Source organism: Stenella coeruleoalba, assembly GCF_951394435.1.
Source record: "Stenella coeruleoalba genome assembly, chromosome: 3".
Taxonomy (NCBI): Eukaryota; Metazoa; Chordata; class Mammalia; order Artiodactyla; family Delphinidae; genus Stenella; species Stenella coeruleoalba.
The window spans coordinates 129,121,634-129,149,632 of record NC_137148.1 but is presented as its reverse complement, the minus strand read 5'-3'; the positions used below and the strand labels follow the sequence as shown (position 1 = coordinate 129,149,632).

At 44.4% G+C, this 27,999-nt stretch overlaps 1 protein-coding gene and 1 pseudogene across 5 annotated transcripts in view; both read right to left on the bottom strand.

Annotated features, from left to right (window-relative positions):
* Positions 1 to 27,999, bottom strand: part of GRIA1 (glutamate ionotropic receptor AMPA type subunit 1) — a 308,859-nt gene that overhangs the window by 146,607 nt on the left and 134,253 nt on the right. The gene's annotated exons all lie outside the window — the stretch shown is intronic.
* Positions 20 to 27,999, bottom strand: LOC307184076 (N6-Methyl-AMP deaminase-like; annotated as a pseudogene). The gene is made up of 3 exons: positions 27,202 to 27,999; positions 1,994 to 2,091; positions 20 to 187 (listed from the first exon to the last, which is right to left on the bottom strand). The product of its transcript is annotated as a N6-Methyl-AMP deaminase-like (transcript).

The following is a 27,999-nucleotide window of genomic DNA, read 5'->3' as shown; positions in this document are numbered from 1 at the left end:
CTTGAAAGAGAACTGGGCATCAGCCAGGAGAGGGAGCAAGGGGAGTATGGTGCAGTTGCTTGCGCATAAAGAGTATTTCGGGTAGAAGGGAGAGCGACAGCAGAGACCTGGCAGAGAGAAAAGCTGTCGCACATTCAGGGAACCCTGCCAGAGTGTCAGATTCCGAGGTCCCTGCCTCTAAGAGATTCTGTAGCGGAATGTGTCCAACAATCAGAGCAAGTAAAAAACGAGGCCAGGAATTCCCTCTTGGGGAGGCAGGAGGGCAGGCACCGGCAAGGGCAGGAAAACCCACGCTCTGCATGGGTGCGGGCTGTCCAATTCCATCATCGCTTTGCTCAAACCTCTTTGATAAGCACTCCTGGTTAAGGCACCATCCACTTAATATCAATAAATCTCCCAGCCCTGGGCACTCGCCCTGACAGCTCTCTCCCAGGGAGGGAACTCCTGGTATTAGCAACTTCTTTTTTATCGTCACTTCATTTAAGGCCTCTCACACCGACATTCCTTCTTGGCTCCTGGCTGCAGTCCCTGGAAATGTGGCAGCCTCATGGTAAATAGTGGATAATGAGATAACAGGATGGCTTCATTCTGGGGGAGGGAGATGGAAAGTATGTGTGTGTAGGTGGGGGGACCTTTAGACACTCATCCTGCTTCTCCAATAATTCTATCCTTACAGGTGAGAATGACATTCTTGCTCTGACTCTAACCTTGTGACATCAAATGTGCTTTATTTCTGTCGCTCAGAGGACAATAAGAGTGCCCCTCCATCCCTTACAGTCTCTTGCATCCAAGATCTGGTAGTGACATGTAGTGAATTACCATAATAGATATAATATAAATTGTCCCCATCTCCTCTAAACAACAATTATTTAGGGTTCTGAGACATGTCCAGGGCTTCTCTGTCATTTACTAGATAAAACCTTATTGTTCATTTGTTAAATCAACAAATATTTTTTGAGCACCAGAAACTAATATTGCCAGAAAACCAGGATGCAGGGATGACACAAGACAGGTGTGTCTTCTGCCTTCTCACAGCTTAGACAAGAGTTCTACGTTTTATTTATTTATTGATTGATTTTTGGTTGTGTTGGGTCTTCGTTGCTGCACGCGGGCTTTCTCTAGTTGTGGCGAGTGGGGGCTACTCTTTGTTGTAGTGCACGGGCTTCTCATTGCGGTGGCTTCTTTGTTAAGGAGCACAGGCTCTAGGCGCACAGACTTAAGTAGTTGTGGCACGTGGGCTCAGTAGTTGTGGCTCACGGGCTCTAGAGCGCAGGCTTAGTAGTTGTGGCGCACGGGCTTAGTTGCTCCGTGTCATGTGGGATCTTCCCGGACCAGGGCTCAAACCCATGTTCCCTGCATTGGCAGGCGGATTCTTAACCACTGCACCACTGGGGAAGTCCAGTAAGTTTTAAATTAAGGGAAAGAAAGGTTATTTTGAGAGAGTAATAAGGGGTTTAAACACAGAATAAGTGGTCATAGCTACCAGTATAGCCAGTGTTTACTGAGCACTTACTACAGGCACGCACGGTACTAAGCACCTGTGTCAATATCCAGGTAGAGGGACCAGTTTATCCAAAGGCAATGAGGTAAGAGAGAGGAAGGAACCTTAGAGAAACTCCAGAAAAGCCAGTACAACTAGGGTGGGGACTTTTGCACAGAGTTGGGGGGGTGGGTGGCGACCAGATTGCCAAGGGCCTTGGCAGGACTAGAGAAGTTAAGCCCCTGCGTCTCGTGTCCATGTTGCATTTCCTTTGGCTTTGGATTCATCTCAGCTTCACAGGGCTTCTCTTCACCCTGGCCTTGGAGCCCAGTTGGGACAGGACAGCGGAGGGAGATGCGGAAGAGGAGGCATCCTCCCCTGCTCAGATTCGTGCATTTATTATGAAACATGAGTGTTAATTACCAGGCACTGAAAGCCACTGAGATGTGACACGGTATATGAGGCTAAGAATTAGATCAAGGCTGGGCTCAGTGGTCCTGGAATTAGACTCACCTTGTGGGCTGACATATGAAACCAGGGACAGCGGAAGGACAAACAGACTGAGAGGTTGTAGGTTCTGCTGGAAAACTCTTCAGGTGCCTGACATGGTTCTGGAAAAGTAAACGCAAAGAAGCAAATCTGGAACCATGAACAAGCCCCTTTTTCTCTCTGGGCTGCATTTTCCCCATCTGGACAATGAAGTTTACACTAAATCAGTGTTTCTCGTGTGTGTGTGTGTGTTTGTGTGTGTTTGTGTTTGTGTGTGTGTTAAATACCTCCAATAAAACGGCTATACTCATTGGAGATGTCTAGTTCTATAGACAGGGAATTTCTCTTTCTTCTATCTACTCATCCACCCTTCCAACAAATGTTTACTGTGCACATGGTGTATGTTAGACAGCAGTGGTGCCAGTGGGATACAACGCTGAAAACCTGCCATCATGGAGCTTAGGATGTAGAGAGGGGAGAGGGATGATATACAAATCAGCAAGATTATTTGGGATACTGCGTTACGAAGACAATAACGTGGGATGACGTGAGAGTGGCTGGAGGCGCTACTTCAGATAAGACGGTGAGGGAGACCCTCTCTGTGGCACTAACGTTTAAGCTGAGAGAATGAACCATAAAAAGAAGCTGGCCAGACAAAGGGCCAGGGGAACAGTTTCAGACAGAAGGAACAGAAGGTACAAAGGCTCTTAATAAGGTTCAGGAAAAGACTGAGGAGTTTGAGAAATAGAAAGCCAGGGTAGACATAGTGTAGGACAAAGGAGAAAAGCAGTAAAAATGAATGTGAAGAAAAACAGATCATATAAGTCTCTGAGTAAACTTAATGCTCCCCTAAGGTGTATGGTACTTCATGTGTGGCTTGGGTACCTGCAGAGTCCTAGAACATCACCTTGCTCTGAGATGGTCAGTACTAGCTGATCTTACCAGACCTTTCAGCTCTAACATCCTGTAGCTCAAGGCAGTGGAGGAGACGCAGTAGAGGGGAAGGTGGTTATGAGTGAATGGAAAATGGGAAAGGGAACATCTTCTGACTCAAGTGTAATGGGGCTGCAGAAATGGACCAGCGAGTTCATCAGGTTCTAGTGTAGATGCTGCTGTTCTTGGATGCTTCTGGGCTTCTTTAGGTTCTGGGCCTTTGCCCACGCTCTGGTTCTAGCCTGCACAGCCTTCCTGACTTCTGCCGTCTTCCTCTCCACATTCTTTCCATTCTTTAGAAGTTCAGCTCACATGCCACCTCTTCTGTGACCCTCTCATGCCTCCCCATTTCTAACTGTAATCTAAAGGTCTCCATCCCTCTCTTCAATGTCCTTAGAAATGTATGCCCCTTACAAATTTTTATCAAGGCCTCATGTTTTATTAGTGTGAGTTCTTTGACTGGGAACAGAAATGAATGCATGCTAACTGAAGACAAAAGAAGAAAGGATAGGGGAGACCCTCAGCTCAAAGACTGGACCTTAGAGAGACAGAAATTGCAGGAGCTCGGGGAATCTAGATGTGAGAATTTCATGGACGGTATCTTCAGAGTGTCACTGTTGCCCCAGCCATTTGTGATCACTGCTCCACACAGCTTGAGCCTGGCCTTTTTCAGGTTGGGAGTCATCCATTGGTCGAGGGAAGGCAGGGAAACTAACTAATTATCTTCCTAAGATTACTAAGGAAGTAATCTTGCCAAAGGAAAATGAATACATTGTGGACAGAGAGAAGATGGATGTCAGGCATATCAAACCAACAGATGTCTACTAAATTTGTATTTTCTAGTATTTTATAATATAAGGGAAAGTCTGAGACCATAAAGGAGCTCTGTAAATGTCCCATGCATCTGAACACCAAAGTTAGGTAAGGAGTTACTTCTCATTCAGTTGCTGTTGCCTGTCTCCTGATGGGTTAGACGCTGTGGAACAGAGTGGTGAATAACATAGACGATGCCTCTGCCGTCATAAAGCTTATTTATTCTTTACAATCCCTAGAGGGCATCACACAATGGCTACAGAGTATTCCTGGTAAATGAGAGGATGAAGAATGAATGAATGCAGGTCATTCACCTATATTAATCCATGGATACTATTCTTGACAATTGACCTAATCTTGCTTCCATGGCATTTCTTGCATTGGGTGGACTCATTATTCTTCCTTTATATTATTACATGACGTTTTGTGTATTTATATCTTTCATCCACAATTGAGGTGTAAGCTCCCTTGAAGGCAGAGGCCTTTCAACGCTATGGTTTTTCTTGGTATGTACAATGTGATGTATCCTATATAGAGCTGGGCAGGGAATCGACATAAATGCTTGGTGATATTACTTGTTTCACAGTCTTCTAAATTTAGCTGACTGTCTCACAACCATGAGCTTGGGGGGTATGCGTTATCCCCTGCCCCTTGTCCAAATTCCCCCTGCTTCAGCCCGCTGAACTCTGTCACTCCCTGTTGTCTTAAGCCAGTAGAGAATGAGAGCTGTGCTCCTAGGCTGGCGTCCAGAACCCGGGCAACCTTAAGGTACTCCACGCACAACACCCAGTCTCCTTAGACAGTGCTCCCTGGCAAGAAGGTTTACATCCCATTACATAATTCAATCCTTAGGATGTCTAAAGGATTCAGAACGAGGGCATTTTCACCCTGCGTAGAAAACTATGCAACCATGTAGTATTACAGGAAGAGGATCTTTCAGAGATAGTTCATATAATCACACACACACACACACACACACACACACGTGTGCTGTCCTCCTTGACGTATCACTTAACCCAAGAACCATCATAGGGTCATAGATTGTTAGTGCTAAAAGGTACTGGATCTTGAGGGCCTATTAGCCTAGGGGAAAGCCTCCTAAGAGGCAGCTGTCTGCCCAACCCCACTCTGAAGTCTACAGAATTTACATGTGCTTGGAATATGCAAAACCTGATGTCAAGGGTGTCAGTAGCCACAGGTGGAGCCTCCTGGAGACGTCAGCATACTGGAGACCTCTCACTACCTATCTGTTCTGGGTGACTGCGCTTACTTGGGAAAAATACTACTCTTCATCTTATTTATTATTATAGTTCCGTCACCTACTGAGTATTTACCATAGGCCAGAGCCTGTTCTAAGCACTACCATTTACTCCTCACAACAATCCTATATTTGTTTTTCCTATTTCAGGCATGAGGAAGCTGAAGTTCAGGGCCATTAATCGCTCACAAGTCATTCGTGCGATAAGCGGCAGAGCTGGCATATGAATCCAGGTCTGTCCTCCTCCCTGGCCTGTGCCTTGAACCACACTAACTCTGTCCCCTGAAAGTCTGTCATCACACACCAGAGCTTTCATTCCCCTGATGATAATATCAGCCAACACTGAGCACTTACTGTGTGCCTAGGATTACGCTACGTGCTTTCCGTGAATTGCTCATTTACTACTATTTTAGTAGTATAGAGTAGGGAGACAGTTGTTATCCCCATTTTATGGAGAAAAAACTGAGACCAAGTAACTCGCCCAAGGTTACACAGCCACAAAGTAGAAGATTCAGCGTCCAAACACAGGAATTCCAACTTGAGAGCCATTGCTCTGACCCTCTGTGCCAGGTGTCAGCAGGTTTTTCTGTGGAGGAACAGGTAGTAAGTGTCTTAGGCTTTGAGGGCTCTGCAAGTCTCTGCTGCAAGTGCTCTATGCTGTTTTTGTAGCACAAAAGCAGCCAAAGACAATATGTCAATAAATGCGTGTGAAACTTTATCTGCCATGTAAAACTTTATTTACAAAAACAGGCGTTGTGCTGGATGTGGCCTGTGGCCAACTCCTACTCTATGCGATTCGCTACTGGATGGCAGGAGAGATGAAATGCTGAAATTTTGAGAGAGGTAGTCATTGCTCAGAGTGTATTATATGATTTTTAAATCTCTCACATCCATTTCCTCTTGTGAATACCCAGTAAGATGGGTAGGGCGTGACTGATGATGCTGGAGCCCACATACAGATGAGGAACCGGGGATCCTATAGCTGGGGGATGACGGACACAGGTGTGAACCCATGTCCTTCTTCCCGTGTCTTGTGATTCTTCTGCAGTGGCTTTGGTTATTCACACTGCGGGGAGGGCAGGGGAAAGGAGCCATGAGAGAGTCCAGCTCAATCACTGACATCCCGATATGACTGAGGCTACTGCTTGCTGCTTCAAAGCCCTGCTGGTTTTGAAGCTCACAGACTGACTCCAGCCGAAGTGTTGACACAAGGACAGTCAGACACCAAGTAGGTGGTGCGGTTCTGAGTTCCAGGCTCCTCTCCTATGCGCTCGCTGGCTTTGGGCTAGAGGAGGCTGTAACACTGCCGCCTGGCTAAAGGCTTCTCTGATGAGATGGCAAGGGGGACCCGAGCTTTGAGAGGACAGGTGCTTTCAGAGGCTATTTAAAAAGTGGATATGTACCCGGGGATGCACGGCATTGTGGCTGCACCCTTTAAGGCCAAGGCCCAGGCACATGTAGGGGCTTAGTCAGGAGTGCTGGGTCAGGGGCACGGTCTGGGGCTAGGGGGAGGGGCTGGACAAAGTTGGAACCTGGATTTGAAGCTGAGGTCAGGGCTCATTCTAGGGTTGGGTTCTGGGGTAGAGGTTAAGGCTGCCGACCAGGGCTGGGGTACGTGCTCACTCAGTCTCATTTGGGGGTAGGAGGTGGGGTTCACTGAAAAGTCCAGGTAGGGAATACATCTACTTAGCTCTGCCACTGTGCAGCCTTTGAGAACTAGCAGAGTAACCAACTAGAGCAGAATAGATAAAAGCAAGGACGCTAGCCAAAGGGAAGAAGGTTGTGGGAGAGATCAGCCTCATAGCTTCCTCCGCCCCAGGCCTAGTCACCAGCCTGTGCCACCTACCCCCCCATCACACAGCATCTTCTGCTGGTTCACGTATGAACTATCCCTGCCAGGAACACCAGGTAAATGATTCAGGAAATGAAGCCAGACTCATCCTTTGCCGATGTTGATTCCGTTCCCTGGATGAGTGGGAAAAAATATTTTGTTTCTCATTTGCTATTCTTGTCCTATGAAAATCGTGCATATAAATAGGTTTTCCTAAGCCAAGTGGTGAGCCCACAATACACTGCACACCGTGACCTTGATTAGCACCTGTCCGTCAAGGCAGAGTTGCATGGAAATCCGCAGATGACTGCCTGAGGGTGCCCTGTAAAAGTGAAATTCATTTTTCCAGCGAGGGTGTATTCACTGGGGAGGTGAAAGGACAGAACTGAAGGGTGAAATAAAGCTACAAAAACGAGAGGTTCCGGCTCTCCAAACCATACGACACCGCCAGAAACCAAGCTCTACCCCATCTGATATCTGAACTCACCCATGACCCCTGCCCTTGGCTGATTTCTCGAGGTGAAACCTAACCAAGTGAGAGGTGGATACAGAAGAAAAGCTCAACCTTTTTTTTTCTTTTCCTGCTCTTCTAATCCAGGTCTCAGAAAAGCACACTGAGAATAGCGAATTTTAAACAAATGTTCAACTGGTAGAGTCTTATTATGAACCTGTACTTGCCTTTCCGTCCTAACAGGGATGTGAAGGTCAATCAAGGATTTACTAATAAGGGCACTTTGAATTTTAAGGCTGCAAACTGTAAGCCCTTCCTACCTCTCCTATGCCACATCTGCTCCCAGGCCACGCCCCTTCTGCCTCTGCTTCCCACTGGTCTTTCTTTTACCTTTCAGGACAGTCCAAACGTTTTTGCCCTGGGGCTTTTGCACATGCTGTTCTCCCCTGGAAAGCTCTTCCAACCCTCTTCAGGTGGCTGACTCCTTATTCTTTAGGCCTCCGCTTTAGTGTTCTTTCTTCAGAGAGGCTTTCTCTATACTCTTGCCCTTTTATTCTCTATAGCAGTACCGTGTTTATTTCCATCATAGCTTATCTCTGTCTTTCGTTATCCCCTTTAATGTTTTGTTCATTGGTGTCATTATTTCATTTCCCCCAGTATGGCAGAGATCATGACTATTTAATCTCCTGCTCTAGTCCTAGCCTCTAACAAGGTACCTGACCCAGGAGAGGCACCAAGACATTTGCTTGGATGGAATGGATGAGTGAATGACTAAACAAGCTGCCAGTTCTCCATATGACCTTAATCAAGTTATTTCTCCCCTTTGGAGTTCATTTCCTCATTTGTGAAAAAAGGAAGAGTGAGATTCAATTAACTCTAACGCTCTTCCACCTCTAAAAATACACGTTTCCTTATTTATCATTTTCCGGATGGGAGAATTGAGGCCTGGAAGCACGCTGTCCAGCCCAGGGACTGGAACTCAGGCCTCCTAGAAAACTTCCAACCAAGACTCTTTAGCAAAAGCCCAACTGCCTTCTCTGCAGAAACACCTCCCCCGCAGCCAACTCCCCGGTATTTAGTTCCCTTTGTACCAAAATCTGAATCACTTTTCAAGGTTTCTCAAAACATGGGATGAATGGCTCCTGCTAAGAAACAGTCCAGGCTCCTTGAATTCTACAAGGAATTCTGAGAATAGAAGCATTTCTTACTGTCCAGAGGTGTTCTTTTTGTATGTCCCTGCTCAATTGAGATCCAGGAGTGTGTGTGGGAGGGGAAAGGCTGAGATTCAAACTAATTCTGGGGAAAAGAGTAAGTGAGGAAGGAGAGAGTAAAAGGCACAGGCACAGATACAATGCAGAACTGCTGAGAGCATTTGAGGAAGGCATAAGCATGAAGCTACTGTACTATTTTTTTTTTTTTTTTTTTTTGTGGTACGCGGGCCTCTCACTGCTGTGGCCTCTCCCATTGTGGAGCACAGGCTCCGGACGCGCAGGCTCAGCGGCCATGGCTCACGGGCCCAGCCGCTCCGTGGCATGTGGGATCTTCCCGGATCGGAGCACGAACCCGTGTCCCCTGCATCGGCAGGCGGACTCTCAACCACTGCACCACCAGGGAAGCCCTGTACTATTTTTTTTGCTTGGGCATAATGCACCCACAGAGCTCCATGTGGGAGAGCCTCACTGGCCTCAGTCCACCCCCAGCTTCATTCCTTAATAGTCCACCAAACACTGGAGACTACGACCACACTGCTGTGTGCAGCAGACCATCTCCTTCTAGGTCTCTCTGCCTCTGCACACATTCCTCACAAATGCCTCTCAGCCCCTGAAAAACTTCTACATATCCTTCAAGACCCCAATCACATGTTGACTCCAGTGGGAAGCCTTCCAACCCTTACAGAAAAAATTAATAACTTTCTCCTCTGAGTTTCTCCTGTGCTTTCTTTCTTAGTATTATACTTATCTTGATAGTCTATAATTTCAGTTTCATGACTGTCTTTTTCATCAGGCTGTGAACTTCTGTAGGGCAGAGCTGGGTTTATTTTTAAAGTCGCACAGCCTAGCCCTGGTCTTGATATAGTAGATGCTCAGTAACTTGTTTGTTGAATACATTTTGTTTTTCTCGCCTGGGAAATGAGGGCAATAATACCTGCCTTACTCTCTGTGAGATTACCCAAGACCTACATTCGCTATAAAGTGTACACCCGTCAGCCATCATCTTATTCAAATTGCACAACGCAAATATGACATGGACTGGACAGGATAGTATTATTCACTTTATCCAGATGAGCTCCCAGGGGTTAAGAGGCTTGCTCTGAGTAACACAGCCAACAGCTATCAAACTAGAGAAAGAAAACCAACTTGCTTGACTTCTGGGTTTTTTTTCCCCCATCAGATCACAAATGCCTTTCAAAAATTAGCTGTAAGTTTGGTCATGCTGATTGACTGACGAGAGAAAACATGGATATAAGTCCTTCTAAAGATGCCACGAATGTATCTGCTTACTTCCACAGCCCACTACCCCTCCTCCTGGCTTAGTGCTGTCAGTCCGTACCACGCACAGAGTCAGCTCTCCGTGCCTGTATTCCACAACCATAGACCAACCAACTGTGGATTGAAAATATTTGGAAAAAAAATCCAGAAAGTTCCAAAAAGCAAAATTTGAATTTGTTGCGTGCTGACAACTCTTTACATAGCACTTACATTGTATTTATAACTATTTCACACCATTTGTGTTGTATTAGGTATTATAAGTAATCTAGACATGATTTAAAGTATACGGGAGGACGTGCATAGGTTATATACAAATACTATGCCATTTTACATAAGGGACTTGAGCATGCGTGGATTTCGGTATCCGAGGAGGGTCTTGGAACCAATCCTCCTCGGATACCAAGGGACGACTGTACTTACTACGTGTTATCGCTTCCTTTATCACTTTCCTTTATCCCTGCTTCCACCTTGCCCTCTTCCCTTTTCTCACCTTCATCCCCGCTCTTCAGATAGCAGCCACAGTGTTCTTTTAAAAGTGGAAATGGGGTCCTGTCATCGTCCCCTTGAGCTCCCAGAGGGTCCTCATCATGCTTTCAGTAATGTTTATACTCCCTTGCATGACGTGTAAAGGTCTGCCTTGTCTGAAACCTGCTGATCTGGACAGTTTCATTCATCCTCTCCGTCTCCCCATCCACTGCTGCAGCTCCTCCAACACACCAAGCTCCCCCACTCCCCATGCTGTGCCCTCTACCTCGAACTCTTCTCTCCCACTTCTGCTTGGCTGGCTTCTTCCCATCTTTCAAGGACCACCCTAAGTAGGTCATCCTCTGTGCTCTGTCACCACATTCAGTTTGTTTCCTTCACAGCACTTTACTCGAGTCGCAACTGCAGTGAAAACCCTTTTATCTGATGCAGTGGGGACAGTGGTTAAACTATTTGAAAAATATGGTTAAAACAAAGAATCATAAAAATGATTCATCGCAGGTGTTTTCTTTTAGCTTAAAACACCTAAGTGCACATGTATTTATCAAGCTTTTGTTGTAGTGGGAACTTGACGTAAAATAAATGTAAGTGCAGAATTTTTTTGTGTTTTGCACCTGACCTTTAATAGTTGCCTTGCCTATACCTAGCATTACCATGTTTTTAGGGATTCATCTTTGAGCCTTTCAAAGTATTTAACTTAGTTTCCAGAGAAGTAAAACAACTTTTTTTTTTGCATTTGTATTTTACCAGTTTACATAATTTCTGCTTGCACTGCAAAAATATGAGTAAAACACAGAAGTATAAATAGGTTTGGAAACAAATGGAATGGATTCCTAGCCCACCTCCAACAGAGTTGATGTGAGCAGAAATATATGGGCTGGTCAGAGAAGAGGCTACTTGCCAGAAGGTGTGGGGTTTACAGAGATGATGGAGAATGCAAGTCAATCCAAAGAGATGGTTGAATGGAAGTTGGTTACGAGAGACTTCGCTGCATCTGATGGATGGTTGGCTTGTTGATTATCTATCCCTCTTTTAGGCTTTTTTCTCAGCTTGCCTACCCAGTATACAACATAGTCCTTGGCATTCAGAGCTACAATCAGTGCCAAGTAAATGAATAAACAAGTGGGGGGACTGTTTCACTCCTTAGGTGAAGAATTTTGTTTCCTCAACTGTGAGAGGATTGGCATGGGCTATGCCAGCATGGTCATTTTCAGATCCACATTCTGTTACCGCTAACCACATCCAGTAACCATTTCTGTGTTTCAGCTTCTGCTTTTCTCCATACCCTCTACACACACTTTAGAGCATTATGTTAGTGACCTCCCTCATAGCTGCACACCACCCACCACTACAGTCATGCCAGTACCTTACCCCACCCCCCTGTTTTTTGGGGGGTTTAGGATAATCCCCTCCCTCAGTGCCTCCCCCCGAAACAGGTAAGGAGGTGGCGAGGCCAGTTTGGGCTGTAGTGGCAGAGCTGCTGTATTTGTTTCTTCGGCGTGCTAGGCAACCCGGGGGCAGCTTTGAGCATGGGTAGGTCGGACCTCTTCCACCCTGAAGATCTGAGTGGAGAGTTTGGGCCTGCCTTATTTGAGAAATTGGGCAAAACAACTGCCCCGACCCCCTCATTGCCTTGGGTTGGTCTTTTCTAGTTTCCATGGTGCTGGGATCCACAGAGCCAAGGTTAGGGGAGAGCCTCAGGAACGAGGCTTTCATGGGCCCTTCAGCCCACAGTGTGGCTCAGTGCAACAGCCGCGGAGTAAGAAACATTGGGTTTCTTTCTTTTTTTTCCCCTTCCATTTATTCCTTTGCCTCTCTCCCTCTCATGTCTGAGGAAAGACAGGGACTGATTGAGGATTTGGGGATTCCGGTTACCAGCATAAGAACCGTGTCAACAAATGATGATGGTGATTTCTGATGTTACTAATAGCTGCTCGTGTATACTGAGCCCTTTAATGCTAGGAACTAGACTAGACATTTTAAAGTAATTAACAGTTCTCAATTTCTGTAACAGTCTGAGAGAGTACACACTTTTATTACTAGTATTATTATTATTTTATAAAAGAAGGACTGAGGCACAGGTAGGTGGAAGTCACAGAACTGATAAAGGCAGAGCTAGAATTCACACCTATGTATGTCTGATCCCACAAGGTGAGGTGTTACTGTTAAGCTAAAGTACCTTGCAGTGTATCTAATCATAACGTTCACTGAATAATTAATGTATTGACTCAGTACGTCCTATGCGATACAGTAAGGGGAAAACAGAAATCAAGGCCCCTGCCTTTAAGAGGGATGTTCTAACGTGATGAGGAAGACAGACTCCTGAACCGTGGATAAAAACGGGACATGAGAAAATGAACTAAATCCTACAGTAGAAGCACAGCATGTTCTGTATATACAGAGGAAAGGGCAAATCCTTCTCAAGAGGGAGACCAGGGCAGATGGTGACCCCTAGCCTTCGTGCCTGTGGAGCCCAGGTGCAGCTTTGGAATCCTCCTCAACCTGGTTACCACCACCAAACAGCGGGACCTGTCACGTGAAATTAAAATCAGTTGTCTCCTTGGTCTCAGGGGAGCAGGAGAAGGCAAGCCGTAAGGTCTCCTCATTTTTATCACCTCTCTATGTCGGTCATCACAAGCGTTTCCCACCTGCCTTCTTCTCACTTCTTTAATGTCGACGCAGTTTAAAGTGTTTTCAATCTTCTCACCTCTCTGCCTGTCAACTGGGCTCTGAGCTTCTAAGGCCCCATGTCAGTACATGGCGTGTGTAAGAGGCATCTGAGGATGCTTATGGGAGCAGAAACTGTGGGTACAACACGGACCTCAGGAGGGCTGCCCCTTCCAGCTTTACCCAAAGCCAGGAGGGAGGGTGAGGGAGGTGAAGGGAAGGAAGGAACGGCATCTTTGACCCCATCAGAGCTCAGGTCTACAGAGCAAAGGCACAGAGGTCAGAGGAAGCCATCCAGGGTGCACAGGCAAGTGAGTTCCCACACTTGGGGTCGAATGCACAGACCCACCCCTGTCTGCCTCTCTGCAGAAATTTGACAAGTGTCTTCCTGTCTCTGGCCCTTGTGGTCCTCACTGGTAAAACAGAAGATTTGGCTCTAGTTCCCTGTGGTTCCAACATCCCCTGATGATTCTCACAGCAGGGTGATGAACAGGAGACGGAGCAAAGCTGGGCTGTGGACCACACAGGACTTTGTCTGAGAAGCTGACGCTGACAATGGCTTTTGTGCATTCACTGCTGGATCTGAACGTACCTCAAAGTGTGTACCGTCCGATGTAGAACCTTACTGCATGAAGAAGAAGTGAGAAAACAAACCTCAATAATTCGGTCCATTGTATGGACAAGAACACCAAAACACAAAACCAAAAAAGCAAAACTGATTCAGCAGTAGGCAAAGGTGCTGGCTCTGCAAGGGTCTGGGGAGAGGGAAAATGCAAACAGGGTGAAGGCAAATGCAAAGGAATATGTAGGTGCATTTAGTTAATTCTGGAAGTTGTCTGAATATCCAGCAGTGGCTGGTTAGCCTCAGATGTTGCCCAGGTGAGCTAGATAATGTTCAGTGCATTAGGAATCATAACGAGAGTAAAAGCTATTGTTCATTGAGTATTTGCTAAACACTTGCACTACTAAACATTTGTCTTAATTAATTTCTTTATTCCCCACAAAAAAGATACTAGTACCTCCTGTTACAGATGAAGATACCAAGGTTCAAGGTCACACAGACATGGCAGATCTGGAAGTCAAAATCAGGTCATTCTGAACTTCAACTCCGTGCTTGTAGCCATTCTGTCTTCAGAAAAGCAAACATAGACATACCGACTTCCTCTTTTTACTGACTACCCCGTGATGAAGGGAATTTCATTGTGGCCCTTTTCCACTCATTTCACTCCTTCAAGATCCCACTTAAACACCACTGCTTCTGGGAGAACCCCAGTCACAATCAATCCATCCCTCTCTGAGCTCCCGGAGCCCTTAGCTTGTACTTCCATTAGCGCGCTTAGCACTTTCTGTTTCGTGTTGGAGTTAATTGTGTCTGATCCTCCCTCCACTCTACACCCAGAGCAAGTTGTTTAGACTTTCATTATGGCACTTAGTGTCTAGCATTATCGCTAGCCAAGCCTGGATTTGTCTCCTGACTTTTTTTTTTTTCACATCTTTATTGGAGTATAATTGCTTTACAATGGTGTGTTGGTTTCTGCTTTATAACAAAGTGAATCAGTTATACATATACATATGTTCCCATATCTCTTCCCTCTTGCGTCTCCCTCCCTCCCACCCTCCCCATCCCACCCCTTCAGGCGGTCACAAAGCACCGAGCTGATCTCCCTGTGCTATGCGGCTGCTTCCCACTAGCTATCTACCTTACGTTTGGTAGTGTATATATGTCCATGCCTCTCTCTCGCTTTGTCACAGCTTACCCTCCCCCCTCCCCATATCCTCAAGTCCATTCTCTAGTAGGTCTGTGTCTTTATTCCGTCTTACCCCTAGGTTCTTCATGACATTTTTTCCCCTTAAATTCCATATATATGTGTTAGCATACGGTATTTGTCTTTCTCTTTCTGACTTACTTCACTCTGTATGACAGACTCTAGGTCCATCCACCTCATTACAAATAGCTCAATTTCGTTTCTTTTTATGGCTGAGTAATATTCCATTGTATATATGTGCCACATCTTCTTTATCCATTCATCCGGTGATGGACACTTAGGTTGCTTCCATGTCCAGGCTATTGTAAATAGAGCTGCAATGAACATTTTGGTACATGACTCTTTTTGAATTATGGTTTTCTCAGGGTATATGCCCAGTAGTGGGATTGCTGGGTCATATGGTAGTTCTATTTGTAGTTTTTTAAGGAACCTCCATACTGTTCTCCATAGTGGCTGTACCAATTCACATTCCCACCAGCAGTGCAAGAGTGTTCCCTTTTCTCCACACCCTCTCCAGCATTTATTCTTTCTAGATTTTTTTTTTTTTTTTTTGCTTTACGCAGGCCTTTCACTGTTGTGGCCTCTCCTGTTGCGGAGCACAGGCTCCGGACGCGCAGGCTCAGCGGCCATGGCTCACGGGCCTAGCCGCTCCGCGGCATGTGGGATCTTCCCGGACTGGGGCACAAACCCGCGTCCCCTGCATCGGCAGGCGGACTCTCAACCACTGCGCCACCAGGGAAGCCCTCTTTCTAGATTTTTTGATGATGGCCATTCTGACTGGTGTGAGATGATATCTCATTGTAGCTTTGATTTGCATTTCTCAAATGATTAATGATGTTGAGCATTCTTTCATGTGTTTGTTGGCAGTCTGTATATCTTCTTTGGAGAAATGTCTATTTAGGTCTTCTGCCCATTTTTGATTGGGTTGTTTGTTTTTTTGTCATTGAGCTGTATGAGCTGCTTATAAATTTTGGAGATTAATCCTTTGTCAGTTGCTTCATTTGCAAATATTTTCTCCCATTCTGAGGGTTGCCTTTTGGGCTTGTTTATGGTTTCCTTGCTGTGCAAAAGCTTTGAAGTTTCATTAGGTCCCATTTGTTTATTTTTGTTTTTATCTCCATTTCTCTAGGAGGTGGGTCAAAAAGGATCTTGCTGTGGTTTATGTCATAGAGTGTTCTGCCTATGTTTTCCTCTAAGAGTTTGATATTTTCTGGCCTTTGTCTCCTGTCTTATACAATGAGCACAGGAGCTGTGTCTTAGGAACATTTCTGTGTGCCCGGCACTTAATAGAGCTTTGGAAACTGATGCTTTCTAAGTGAGGCTGGTCCACGCAGCTGGTTTCTTCATTCTGTCTAATCCGTGGACCGTGACCCCTCCCCAGCTCTCGTGTACTTTTCCTTGTGCCCTTGGTTAGGGTCACTGAGCAATGCCAGGCAGAGGTCGGGGACTCCTGTGTGGAGTATCTCTCAGATCACTGAGAAGGTGGGCGATTGCTTTTCCTCATGCCACTCTTGTTCCTCTGGCCCTCTCTCCTCCAGTGGAGACCTGTCCACGTAAGTATCATCAGAGTTCACTTTAGGGAAGGGATTGCTTGTTCTGTTCTCTTACTCTGGAGTTAGTGATTTCCTTCTTCCTGAGGAAGAAAGGCTCCGATCCCTGTGAAAAAATCTTTAGAGATCATTTTTCAAAGGAGGGCGGCTTCAAGGGCCACCTGGGACACTTAGGTCCATGCACTTATATTCACTCCCGGCTGGACATCTAGATGGCTAAGAGCACAGGGTTTGACGATGGACAGACTGGATTCAGTTCTCCACTCCCATCTCTTGGGCAAGTTAATTAGTACCTCTGAAACCTTTGCTTCCTCATCTGTATTATAGAAAGAATAACAATGCCCACCCAATGGGGCTGCTCTGAGAGTTAAATGCATTGAAATTGTGTTCCTAGCACAGTTCCTGGCTACCACTGTGTCTGTTGCTACAGTTGCTATTGTCGCATTGTTGTTGGTGTTTTGTAAACAGCATCATCTGGTCGCTAAGAGAGATAAGAGCAACATGCAGCTGAAAATTTGACCTCTGCCGTTAGTAGGAGATGCAAAATCTCCTACTCACATGTAGCGTCTAGTTGGGAGCCTAAGAATAGCTGTAGTTAAGTTTCTGCTTAAAAATAACTTGCATGTTTTTAGGCTTTCAGAATCGAAGGTGCTTTAAAGAGCATCTTTATCAATTGTGCCATTTTACAGAAAACAGAAGCTCAGAGAGGAGAAATGACATTTCCAGGGTCAATCAGCCATAAAACAGTCATACTGGGGCTCAAACTCAAGCCTTCTGACGCCAGTCCAGTGTATTTCCCACTGAGTATCCCTTGAACTACTGCCCTTTTCTTAGATTTAGCCATTGTGTACCCCTTCAGCATTCCCACCAGTTCCTATGATAACCTGGGCACCATCTGAAGATGCTGTTTTGCCCAGTATTGAGAAGATGACAGTAACACATCTTGCTACACAGACATTCCTGAGATGAGTCTATTTCTTTATGCAGATGAGCTTCCACTCCATGCTAACTGTCCCTTAGCATCACTCCTACAAAAGCTAATTCTGCTGAAACTAATGCGCTAATGTATATATTAGTCCCGAGGGTTAAGGGACTAGTCCTTGCGTTCAAATGCTGTGATTGAACTCAAATGCTGATGAGAATTGCACTGGCATTCTGGGCGGAGCTTCAGGAGTACAAAACATAAGGAAAATTGGCTAGATTTGTCTTTCTCCACATTAAGGGAGCACGGTCAAGGCCTAGCGTAGCCGGTAGAGATGAGAAGAAGTGAGGCATTGGGTGTAAACCACCCAAGCTGCAACTCTGGGGAGGAGACCTCAGCCCCGACCCATCAGGTAGCACTTGCTCGTGGAACCCACTGGACATACAGTCTGCTGTAAACATGTGCCTAAATATACCTTGCCCTTTACCACCTCCAGACTTTTCTTCACACTGCTCCTTCTGCTTTCTTCTATTATTTAAGAGTATATAGGACTTTGTATCATTTAAACAGTCTTTTTATATCCACCATTTTGCTGAATCATCATATGAGGCCATTGAGGCCAGTACTTAGCACAGCTATTTCACAGATAAGAAACTGGAGATCAGAGGCGTGAAAGGACTTGCCCAGGGCCATAAGACTCATCTCTGCAGTCAGATCTCCTTCATTCTCCAGTCCCCAGGGTCAGTGGCTTTCCATATGTCAGGGTCAGTAGAGCCACCAGACTGATACTGGACTTGGGCACCAGGTCCCCTACCTGGGTTTGAATCCTGGCACTTGGCACTTTCTTGGTGGTCTGTTACTCTGGTAATCTCTGCCTTAGTTTCTTCATATGCGGAATGGGAATAATCCTAGTCTCAATCTCAAAAGACTGACAGCAATAAATTGGTGATTATGTGCAGAGTGCTTAGCAGTGCCTGGCACAAAAGACCTGCTCAGTATATGTTGCTATAGAAACTAAGCTGTGTCCTGTCTGAATTCCCTCCCTGCCAAGGCTCATCTGAAATGCCGTGAAGTGTGATTCTGACTTTTCGTAAATAGATGCAATTTCTGCCTCTTTTAGACCCTGCAATCATTTGTACTTTGCTCATAGCACACAGTATGTTCTGCTGTGCACTGGAGAGAACCGTAAGCTTGTTTTTCTCATCCTACTCTCCCCTCGCCTGTGAGCGCTGTGATTCAGAGAGAGAGAGCTCCCATATAAGTACATCCCCTGTAGCCCCTGGTGTGATGCTTGATGCCAAAGAGGAAGAAGTTGGCAAATGCTGGTTACACTGAATTCAGTCAAACCTAGAATTCCAGTTCCCTTGAAGACCTAGAATGTTAGGGCTGGAAAGGCTCCTTAGAGATTAGCCAATCCTGCACTAATGCCAGATACCTGGGTTGCTGAGAGGGGAAAGATACTTGTCCTAAGCCACATAACATATTAGTGGCAGAAGTAGGTATAGAAGCCAGAGTTTGTTACTGCCCGCAGCCCTGGGCTCCACCCAAAGCACTGGGCTGTCTCTCTCCATGGAATGGAGGAGAAAATAGCCATGTACTTGAATTAGAGAGGGATGGACAAGTGACAGCACACAGCTAAGCTTCGGGAGCAGAACTGCTCAAAGAGGAGGGATGTATTAGGGGTATGTATTCAGAAGCCTACTGGGGGTGAAGGATGTGAATAAACTGCACAGGCAATAAAGCAGTTTCTCTGAACTGACTTGGTATTTCTCTGCTGCACGAATGTTATCAAGAGCCCTGCAAAGGAGAACCTTCAGAGTTCAGTGTACTCAGCGTTAAGCTTTAAATGGTTCTCTTCCTCTTTTAGAACATGTAATCTTAACTGGAGGTCCTACACCTTGGCCTCCAGGGCACCTTCTTTGTGTTGGGATTTGTACATAGACGATGCTCAGATACAAAGATACACAGTCCCTGTACATCGAGGTCATTTCTTACAGTTCTCCAGGTGATTATCTAACCTGGTAGGGATGAGAAAGTTAAAGTCCTTCTCAGCCTGCGCCCCAGAGCCTCTTCTCCACAGACTACTGTCATGTTTTTTTCCCCTTGTTGAGGTTTCAGATAATGTTTAAAATGTAAAATGAATCAGAGAGAATTCTGCCCTGGTCAGCAGGAAAGTGTTTTGATTCCTGGTACTGTCAAATCTTGTCTTCCAAAGTAAGATGAGGTAAGTAAGTCTTACGGTGGTAAGTGATAAGCTCTCGCATCATCTCTGATGTACATGCCGGGGGAGGTGGGGAGGAGGACCAGTGAGAAGCTGGTTTCTGATGGCTGTGGGTGGAGGTTTAGGGGAGCTCTATAAGCAGGCATAGCCCTGGGGTGGGGGACTGCTGAGGTTTACACCCCACTGGTTCAGATGATGAAACACAAGGCTGCCCATAACCACCAAGTGAGCCTCTGAAAATGAGGTGGCATGTTGGTTTGCCAAGTCATGGTTAATGAGAGATGAGTGTTCACAACACAGGCTTCCTGGGGAGAAGTGTCCAGAGGGTAGACAGCTCTGACCTTGGGACTTTGGGGGAGGTCATCTTCTCCTTTTGATCTCTATGTCCGATGCATGAGCCACTTAAAAAATGGTTAATGTCAAGGATGAAAAGTGTTTATAAAAGTTCAATGTGAAGCTAATACAGGGAGAATTGAAAAAGACTTTTTGCAAAGGAAATTCATCCAGCAGTCATTTCCCACTACGGGCTGACTTGATGGTACCCATCAGATTCCTTCCGATTATTAGGACCAGTTGTTCTTGTTGTGTTGCTGTTGTTGTCGTTTCAATGCATACGGTGGTTTAACAAATACACTGTGAAAATAATGTTTGATTACCCTTCAAAGAGCTCACCTACCACCCTCCTAATACCGTAAACCATGTGTGAAGAAAACTGGCACAGACTTATTACCATCTTTGCCTTAAAGAGCCGCCCTCTCAGTCCCTCTGACTGACAGCAACTTCCAAACTACTCCACAGATGAGCCATTAGGTGTGTTGAATGCATACTTTTTGGGTGGCATTTGTAAATTTAAGTTTCCCCCGGGCATGATAGAACCAACTTGACACATTACTTGTGGACAGTACCATTTTCTATCATATTAACATCTTCCATGTTGATGGAAATAACAGAAGTAAAAATTGAAAAGTGAATTGGCCTACAAATTGTGAAGTTTAGTAGATTCATAAGATTGTTCTTTATTGTTGTTTGTTTTTCACAGTTACACTTAATCAGCATGTTCACTTTTTAAAGAAAACTTTAGGGACTTCCCTGGCGGTCCGGTGGTTAAGACTGCGCGTTCACTGCAGGCGGTGCAGGGTCAATCCCTGGTTGGGGAACTAAGATCCCGCATACTGCACAGTGTGGCCAAAAAATTAAAAAAAATTTTAATTAAAAAAAATAAAGAAAACTTTATTCCCTTTCTCCCTGAATGCTCCATCAGCTCATAACAGGTAGTCAGCTGTTACTGACTACCTCCTGGTAATATATAATAGGCCCCCACTGATAGCCATAGAGCTATAAGTTCCTTGGGGTCAGAGACAGTCTTCCATGAATTAGAAAGAGCTCTGCAGGTCTGTCCCTCTTTGTGCTGAGTCCTAGAGGCAGTATTCTGCAGTGCAGGGTCAGCAAATGCATGACACATACACTCCCCTCTTCTGTACCCAAGGCAGACATCACTAATTGATCATGGCATTCTTTCCAGTTGAGCCCTCAGAGTCCTCATCATCAGCATTCCTGGAAGCCCGTACCAATTTGTCAGGATTGACAGGCTTGATAAAACCTGTCTTCCAGCCTAACCTTAATGGTTAAAAGCAAGGGCTTTGGAAATGGACTGACGTGAATTCAAATCCCAACATACCACTTACTCACAGGTTATGTGACCTGGAGTACAGTTGTCCAAGTGCCCTAAATCTCAGTTTTCTCCTAAAATGACCAATCCCTCTCATCCTTTGGAAGCCTAAATTTAGGCATTTCCTCCTCTGAGAAACCTCTGTTTGCATAAGACTGAGTGTAGCTGCCTCACCTAGGCCTCTGAAGACACCCTGAACTTGCACTTCATACTCCATCTCGCTGGAACAGTAATGGGCTCATTTCTTCTGATTTTCCCCATTGGTGTGTGAGCTCCCTGAGGGCAGTTAGACTCTCACAGTTGTATTTTCAGAGCCTCTCACAGTTGTATTTTCAGAGCCTGTTTACCTGGTACGGTGAACAGCTGAAAACAGGTAACACCACTAAAAATAAAAACACCACATAAAAATCAGTTAAAACAGGGCTAGGGATATGATAAATGCTATATAAGCATTAGTTCTTTTCATATTTATTGTTGTGTTCTATAACTTCGAGGCTCAGAGAAGAAAGCTTACCACAGAGCTAACTTTTAGACGTGTATGGTTTAATTTTGGATTGCTGTCACTCTTTGGCTGCAAGGGTACCAAGGGTATCTATACTTTCCGAATCTTCCAGGAGTTGCATTCCTTGAAACAGGGCCTTATTCTTCTTTCTCAGCTCTGTAAAACCTAACACGGGGCCGTATACACAAGAGGTCTATTTGAGATGTTTCGGGCTACACCTATCATGTTTGCTAACCCTGGTGTCCCCAAGCCCAACCTTGCCTATACTAGCCCTTTAGGGAACTATACTAGGTACTCTTCCAGGTTACTGGAACCCTGTCATTCTCTTTCGAGTACCCATAACGAACATATGAGCCCAGGAGGTCTGTCCTGGGATAATCCCTTAACGGCAGTGATTCTCAAACTTGAGCATGTAGTGTATCAGAATTCCCTGGAGAGCTTATTAAACTGCAGACTGCACTGCCCACCCCCAGAATTTCTGATTCAGTAGGTCTGGGGTGGGGCTTGAAAATTTGCATTTCTAACATGTTCATGAATTATGCTCATGCTGCTGGTTCTGGACCATTCTTTAAGGATCACTGACTAATGGAATAAAGGAGATAAAGAAAGAATATCTTGCCTAGAGAAGAAACCTTAAGTTCTGTATATCAGCTTCCGGATTGGTGATGATCTCCATCTGAATCCTGCAAGCTGTATTTGCACCTGATTCTCATTAATGTCAAGGAAATTTACACATAAGTATCAGCTGTAGGACCTTGCCGAAGGATGAAAAAGCAGAGGTTCTAAATTTTGCTGATGGAGTTTGCAATTCTCCCTCTTAGTTGACAACTCATGAAACGACTTGATACTTTAATATCTCACAGTTAATATCCTACTTTTGCAGGATACTTTATGTTTTTCCAGAGTGCTCTCATCCATGTTATCACATTTGGTTTTATAATAACTGTTTACAAGCAGAGAGGTAGGCAGGAATTAGCATCTCTTTGAATGACAAGGCAGAGTAAACCAGGATCCCGACCTCGACTCTTTGCCAGGCCTGTTTCTGTGACACTGCATAGTCTATGGTGCAAGTGTAAGTTCTGCCTTTGAACTCCCTTCGTGTACCAAACCCTAATTTATTTCAGTTTGTTACAGACGTTTTGAGCTCGAAGATACCACAAGGAGATGTACTAATCAGAAGTTTCTTGGGCATTTGGAGATACAGATTCCATGGAGAACCTCAGGAAGGCTTTGGACTCTTTTCTAAAACAATACAGATGTATAGATATATGATACAGTTTGCATATAGTTTCAGGTTGTACAAAGCCCTCTTAAAGTTGAGGGCCACCATGTTTCATGACTGAGAGGCACCGTTCCCAGTGAATTAACTGTAGCCCTGTCATATCCATCCGCAAACCATAGAGAAAGAACAGAGGCCACATAGTCACTGTTTTGGTTGGTTGGCTGGTTGTTTATGTGATTTTACACAGATGAGCAAACTGAGATTCAAGAACCTGAGTGATTATTTTTCAGGTACCACAGTCAAATAAAGGCAGAACTAGAGTGGAAACTAGGACTTCCAGAGGCAATGAGGTATTGTGGAAGAGGACAGGCTTTGGAATCAGGGAACCTTTCCATCTCAGCTTATACTGTTTACTGGCTGTTAAGACCTACTTAACCTCTCCAAGATTTCATTTCACCATTTTACAAATAGGAATCAGAAAATCAAATAATGTTTAAAAACTGTTTTCTGATAGGGTGCTTCTAGTCTAAGGATTAAATGAAAGAGAATATGTCAAGTGCTAACACATGTTGTGGCACCCAGTAATCATGAATTCCCATCTCCCAGGCTGTCTTCTCAGCTCAAGTTCAAGTGTAACAATTGGATAAATTTCCCTGTCTCTCAGGACAGGTAGATACTACCTCAGGTTGACCAGAGACTGTATACCCTCAGGTCCTCTGGATCATATAAACCTATATATGATGTCATTACTTATGACTCTGCTCAGGTGCCCCGACATTCCTCTACGTGCTTGCACCGTTGTCCCATGTAGAATCTCAAGGATATTTGTCCCCCATCTAAGCATGGGTGCAAAAATAGAAAAGTCTCACAAAAGGGGAAGACAGCCCAGACTACCATAGTGTCTAGTTATTCCAACATTTTTCAGTGCTTATTTCAGCTTGTGCAAGATTCATTCTTCCCACTGCAAAAGAACCACATTATACTTCCTAACCTACAGCGGGTAATGATTTTCACCCTGATTTCTCATTCTGTATTTGCATCGAATTCACATTTAAAGTGCAGCAGAATTTATAGGTCACTTCACTGTATACATTTCCTTGTGTCTTATAATACATTAAAAAACAAGATCCTTGTTTTAGCTTATTACTAAACCCTAGAATGCCAGGAATGGAAGGACCTATAGAGGCTTTATCTTAAACTCCCTTATATGACAGGCAAGGAGTGGATGCTCTGGGGTGGGGGGATGTTGTCCTCAATCGCACAGTAAGGGTGTCAGCCGCAGAAACTACACTTGAACTTATGTTTCCTGACTCCAAGTTCTGCATTCTCACCATTTTTTTCCTGGTTTCTTGACTCTCCATTGAGCATTCTCACCATGTTTTTCCTGACCTGCCAAAGATTTTAAGATGCTCAAAAGACCAAGCAGTTGTATAACATTTTCCTACTCTTAATTTCCTCCTACTCTCATTTTTTTCCTAAAAAAAGTTTGGTGGACAGTGGGATGAAAATACACATTCCTTTCACCATTTCAAATAAATGACTGGTCCTGGTTCTGCCTGCTGCTATCATAAGTGTCCCATTATGCTCACTCTCACCCACACCTTCCATAGGATGTGGGCAGCAAATCATCTTACTCCCCAGTACCACGAGCTACGCCACTGCCTGATTACCTCTCCTGTCTCTCAGCAGACACAGAGCCCACCTTCTTGGACTTCTTGAAGTTCCTTTATAGAGGAGCTCTTTCCCCAGGGAAAATGCCCTAAATCACTATTTAGAAGACTCCTCAACGCTAAATGACTGGCATGATGGAATACGATAACCAAAGCATTCCAATGACTGAAGTACAAGGATGAGTTTGGGGGTTCCTGATCTATCTCAAGACTCCATTCTCATTTTGTCTAATGACCTATAGGTACCACGGCCGCATCCCCATGGAATCTTGGGGAAAATATGCATCTTTAATGAGATATTTCCTTTCATTAAATAAGTTAACAGTAAAGAGAGAAAACAGTTTATACCAAACTGGGTTTCTGACCATAGTCCTACCAAGCTATTAAAACCTGCCCCTGGCCTGAGTGAGGTCATGGCCGTGTGATATCTAAGTCTGCACAGAGAGACAGCTGCGTGAACTTTATGACGTCATTATTCTGAAATTCCTCCATTATTAGCATTGTCAGGAAATGGCATCTTTGAGAAAGCAGTAAACAAATTTATCTTGTAAGTAGCTAAATAATTTTACGTATTTTCAAGAGAAAAACCTCCTAATAGGTTCTATGCATGTCCCAACATTTGTAAAAAGAGCTTAATATACACAGCTTCAGCTTGGCCAGTGTGGTAGTGTTGCAGATGGTAAATATTTTCAGAGCAAGGTTCTATTTTTTATAATTTTTTGTATTCTGAATTTCCTGGAATGGAACCCGGTACATAGTAGACATATGGTAACTGGTTGTTGATTAATAATTGTGACCACTGGTGTATATAATAACTCCTGTAAGGTCTCCTAAGGTCCTAGGGTGTTTTATTTGTTTTTGTTTGTTTTGGTTCCCAGACAGCTTCATACTTGGTGACACTGTAGTCTCTACTGGACCTTCCCGGCGTGTCAGCTGTCACTCCTCCCTCTGTCAGCAGCCAGTGCCTGCTCCTCCAATCTACCCTCACCTGCTGTTTTTCTTATCTGACATCTGTTGTTAACAAGCTCAATAACCAAGCCTGTTAAATCACTCACCTGACATTTATACAGTTTTACAATCAACATGCATTTCCCTGCAGGGTGTAAGAATAATGGTAATTCTTTCATCTGCATTTGTATACCAGAAGTTTTCCAAAATATCAAGGTTGCTTAAAGTCTGAAAGCTGGTTAAATGAGGACGTACATAGGTTAAAATGCAAACTACCCCCACAGGTTATAATATGCTTAACTAGAAAGTTTGTACTCTTGATTCCATCTAGCAAACCCTGCATCCTAGCCTCGCAGATTCTAGTCCATCCCCTTCTGCTCTTGCCGAAGTGACACAATTAAGGCAAATTTCAAACCAAACAGGTCGTCTCTGGGAAAAAAACCAATACACAAGAAATCAAATAATCCTATGTTATCCCCCAGTTATTACTACATCCAACCTGCACATAAGCCCAGACTCTTTTGATAATCATAATAGGATGTGGGCATTTAAGTTGAAGGATCAGTTTGAAAAAAAAATCACAGTGGCCAAAAACATGGGGTGCATGTGAGGGTTTTTGGGGTGGGGGAAGAGAGCGGTAGGTAGGTAGTGCTGCCAGCCATTTAGGGTGGTAGGAGCATCACAAGGACTTAAGGGGAAGAAGACAGGAGGGAGGGTAAACTCAAATAATAGATGTAAAGAGAAGGATAAGCAGTTTTAATGGGCCATGGAGACCTACTGTAGTATGAGATGAGATGAATGAACTACTCTGGAGTATACTTTAGTTGGCTACTTCTATAAGGTCTTATGGACTGAAAGTAGGTATTTCAATGAAGATCAATGGCAAGAGACCAATTAAGGGATCACCTATACCAGCACACCCGCTCTCCCTAATCCCAGTCACAAGGACCAAATCACATCTTCTCACATTTCTACTTGGGCAACCTTAGGAAAAGACTAGATGGCTAGACATAGAGCCCAAACGGGTATCATGCTTCTAGACAAAAAGATGTCTAATGACACACCACTCTTCACCAGAAAGAATAAGAGACAGCAGCCCACATTCCCAGGGAATCATTTCCTGGGAACAAAATGGCAGCCACCGTACAGAGCTTCGCCTATCTGTTTAGTGGAAAAGACACACACATGGGATTCAGGCACATACACTGGACTCTTCATTTTGACATTTAGCTCTTAAAAACAGGAATGGAGCATGGTTTCACCAGCTCTCTCATTTTCTGAGCATTCTATACCTTGGTTCAGAGGAAACTCTCTCTTAGCATGAAATATCTATAGCCTTTTTTGCCAATGCCATGAATTGTCTTTATACCCTAGGGCAGGATGTTTCTCCATATCTCTGTACTTCTTCTCAGAAGTGCACTTCTGCATAGAATGCCTTACTCTCCCAACTTTGCCTAATAATAATACTGGAAGACAAGTAGCAGCAGTAGCAGCAGCAGTGGCTCTGACAAACATTTGAATACTTACAAAGAACAGAGCACTCAGCTGAGTTCCTAATGTACTACTTCATTTTGATTTCCCAACAGTTTAATTTTTGTCATCTCAGTGGTATAGCTGAGAAAATTGGGGCTCAGAGAGAATAACTTTCCTGGGTTCACGTAGTCCAAACGTCCAGACAGGAGTCTTAATGACCACATTGCCCCCCAATCCAACTTTAGAACATTTTTTTCTAAATGATATATATATTTTTAGAACAGTACTTTTCTCCATATGGATTTTAACCTTGGGGGTGGGGGAAGAAGGAAAAGAGGGTTGTCTGCAGGACCTGAAGCCTTACCCAGTGGTATCTGATGGTGTCTCACAAAGTCCACCAGATCCAGGGATCCTCCCTCAGGGGATCTGAGAAATGTCTCATGCCCGATTCTATCAGGATGCAGATCCAGGGGTACTGAGGTTTCTTTATTTTATTTAATTTTATTTATTTAATTTTTTTTGCTCTGGAATCTCTATAAGATGTAATGGCAACTTCAGATTTGCTTTCTCAGCTTCTCAAAGAGGTTCTAAGAAGTCTTGTCCTATGGTAGGGTCTCCACCAAGGTCTAGTCCAAGAACTGCATCCTCAGTAGAAAGGAAGAACTCTTCAGCAAGTTTAACAGTCTCCTTAGCTACTGAAGGGCCACCTCTTCTGTTGATGGCTATCAAATACCTAACGTCAGTGTCTGCATTTTCTTTTTCAGACTGTTTTATACTCTCAAGTACAGACTCCACATAAGTCTTTTTAGTCATTCCTTATAGCATTTTCTCTTCTGGGTATGCTCCTTAGTTTCAGGCACTTGACACCATCATCTGTGAATTCTTTAATAACATCTTTTGTAGCCATGAAAATATCTTCAGGGCTAGTAGTAAACTGATGAATAATTTGAAACATCTGGAAGCATTCTTCTAAAGTTCTTTTCTTTCTCTTGTTAATCATAGTCATCTCATCATGGGTTTTAAGACCTGGCTTCTTGGCTCTTAATTTCTTCACGGCTTTGGAACTAATGGATCCATTCAAGTGGACATGAAGTTACATTTTAGGTCATTCCAAGTAAAAGGTTGTCTTCTAGCGCCGTTGTTCTTCTTCTGATTCCATCAT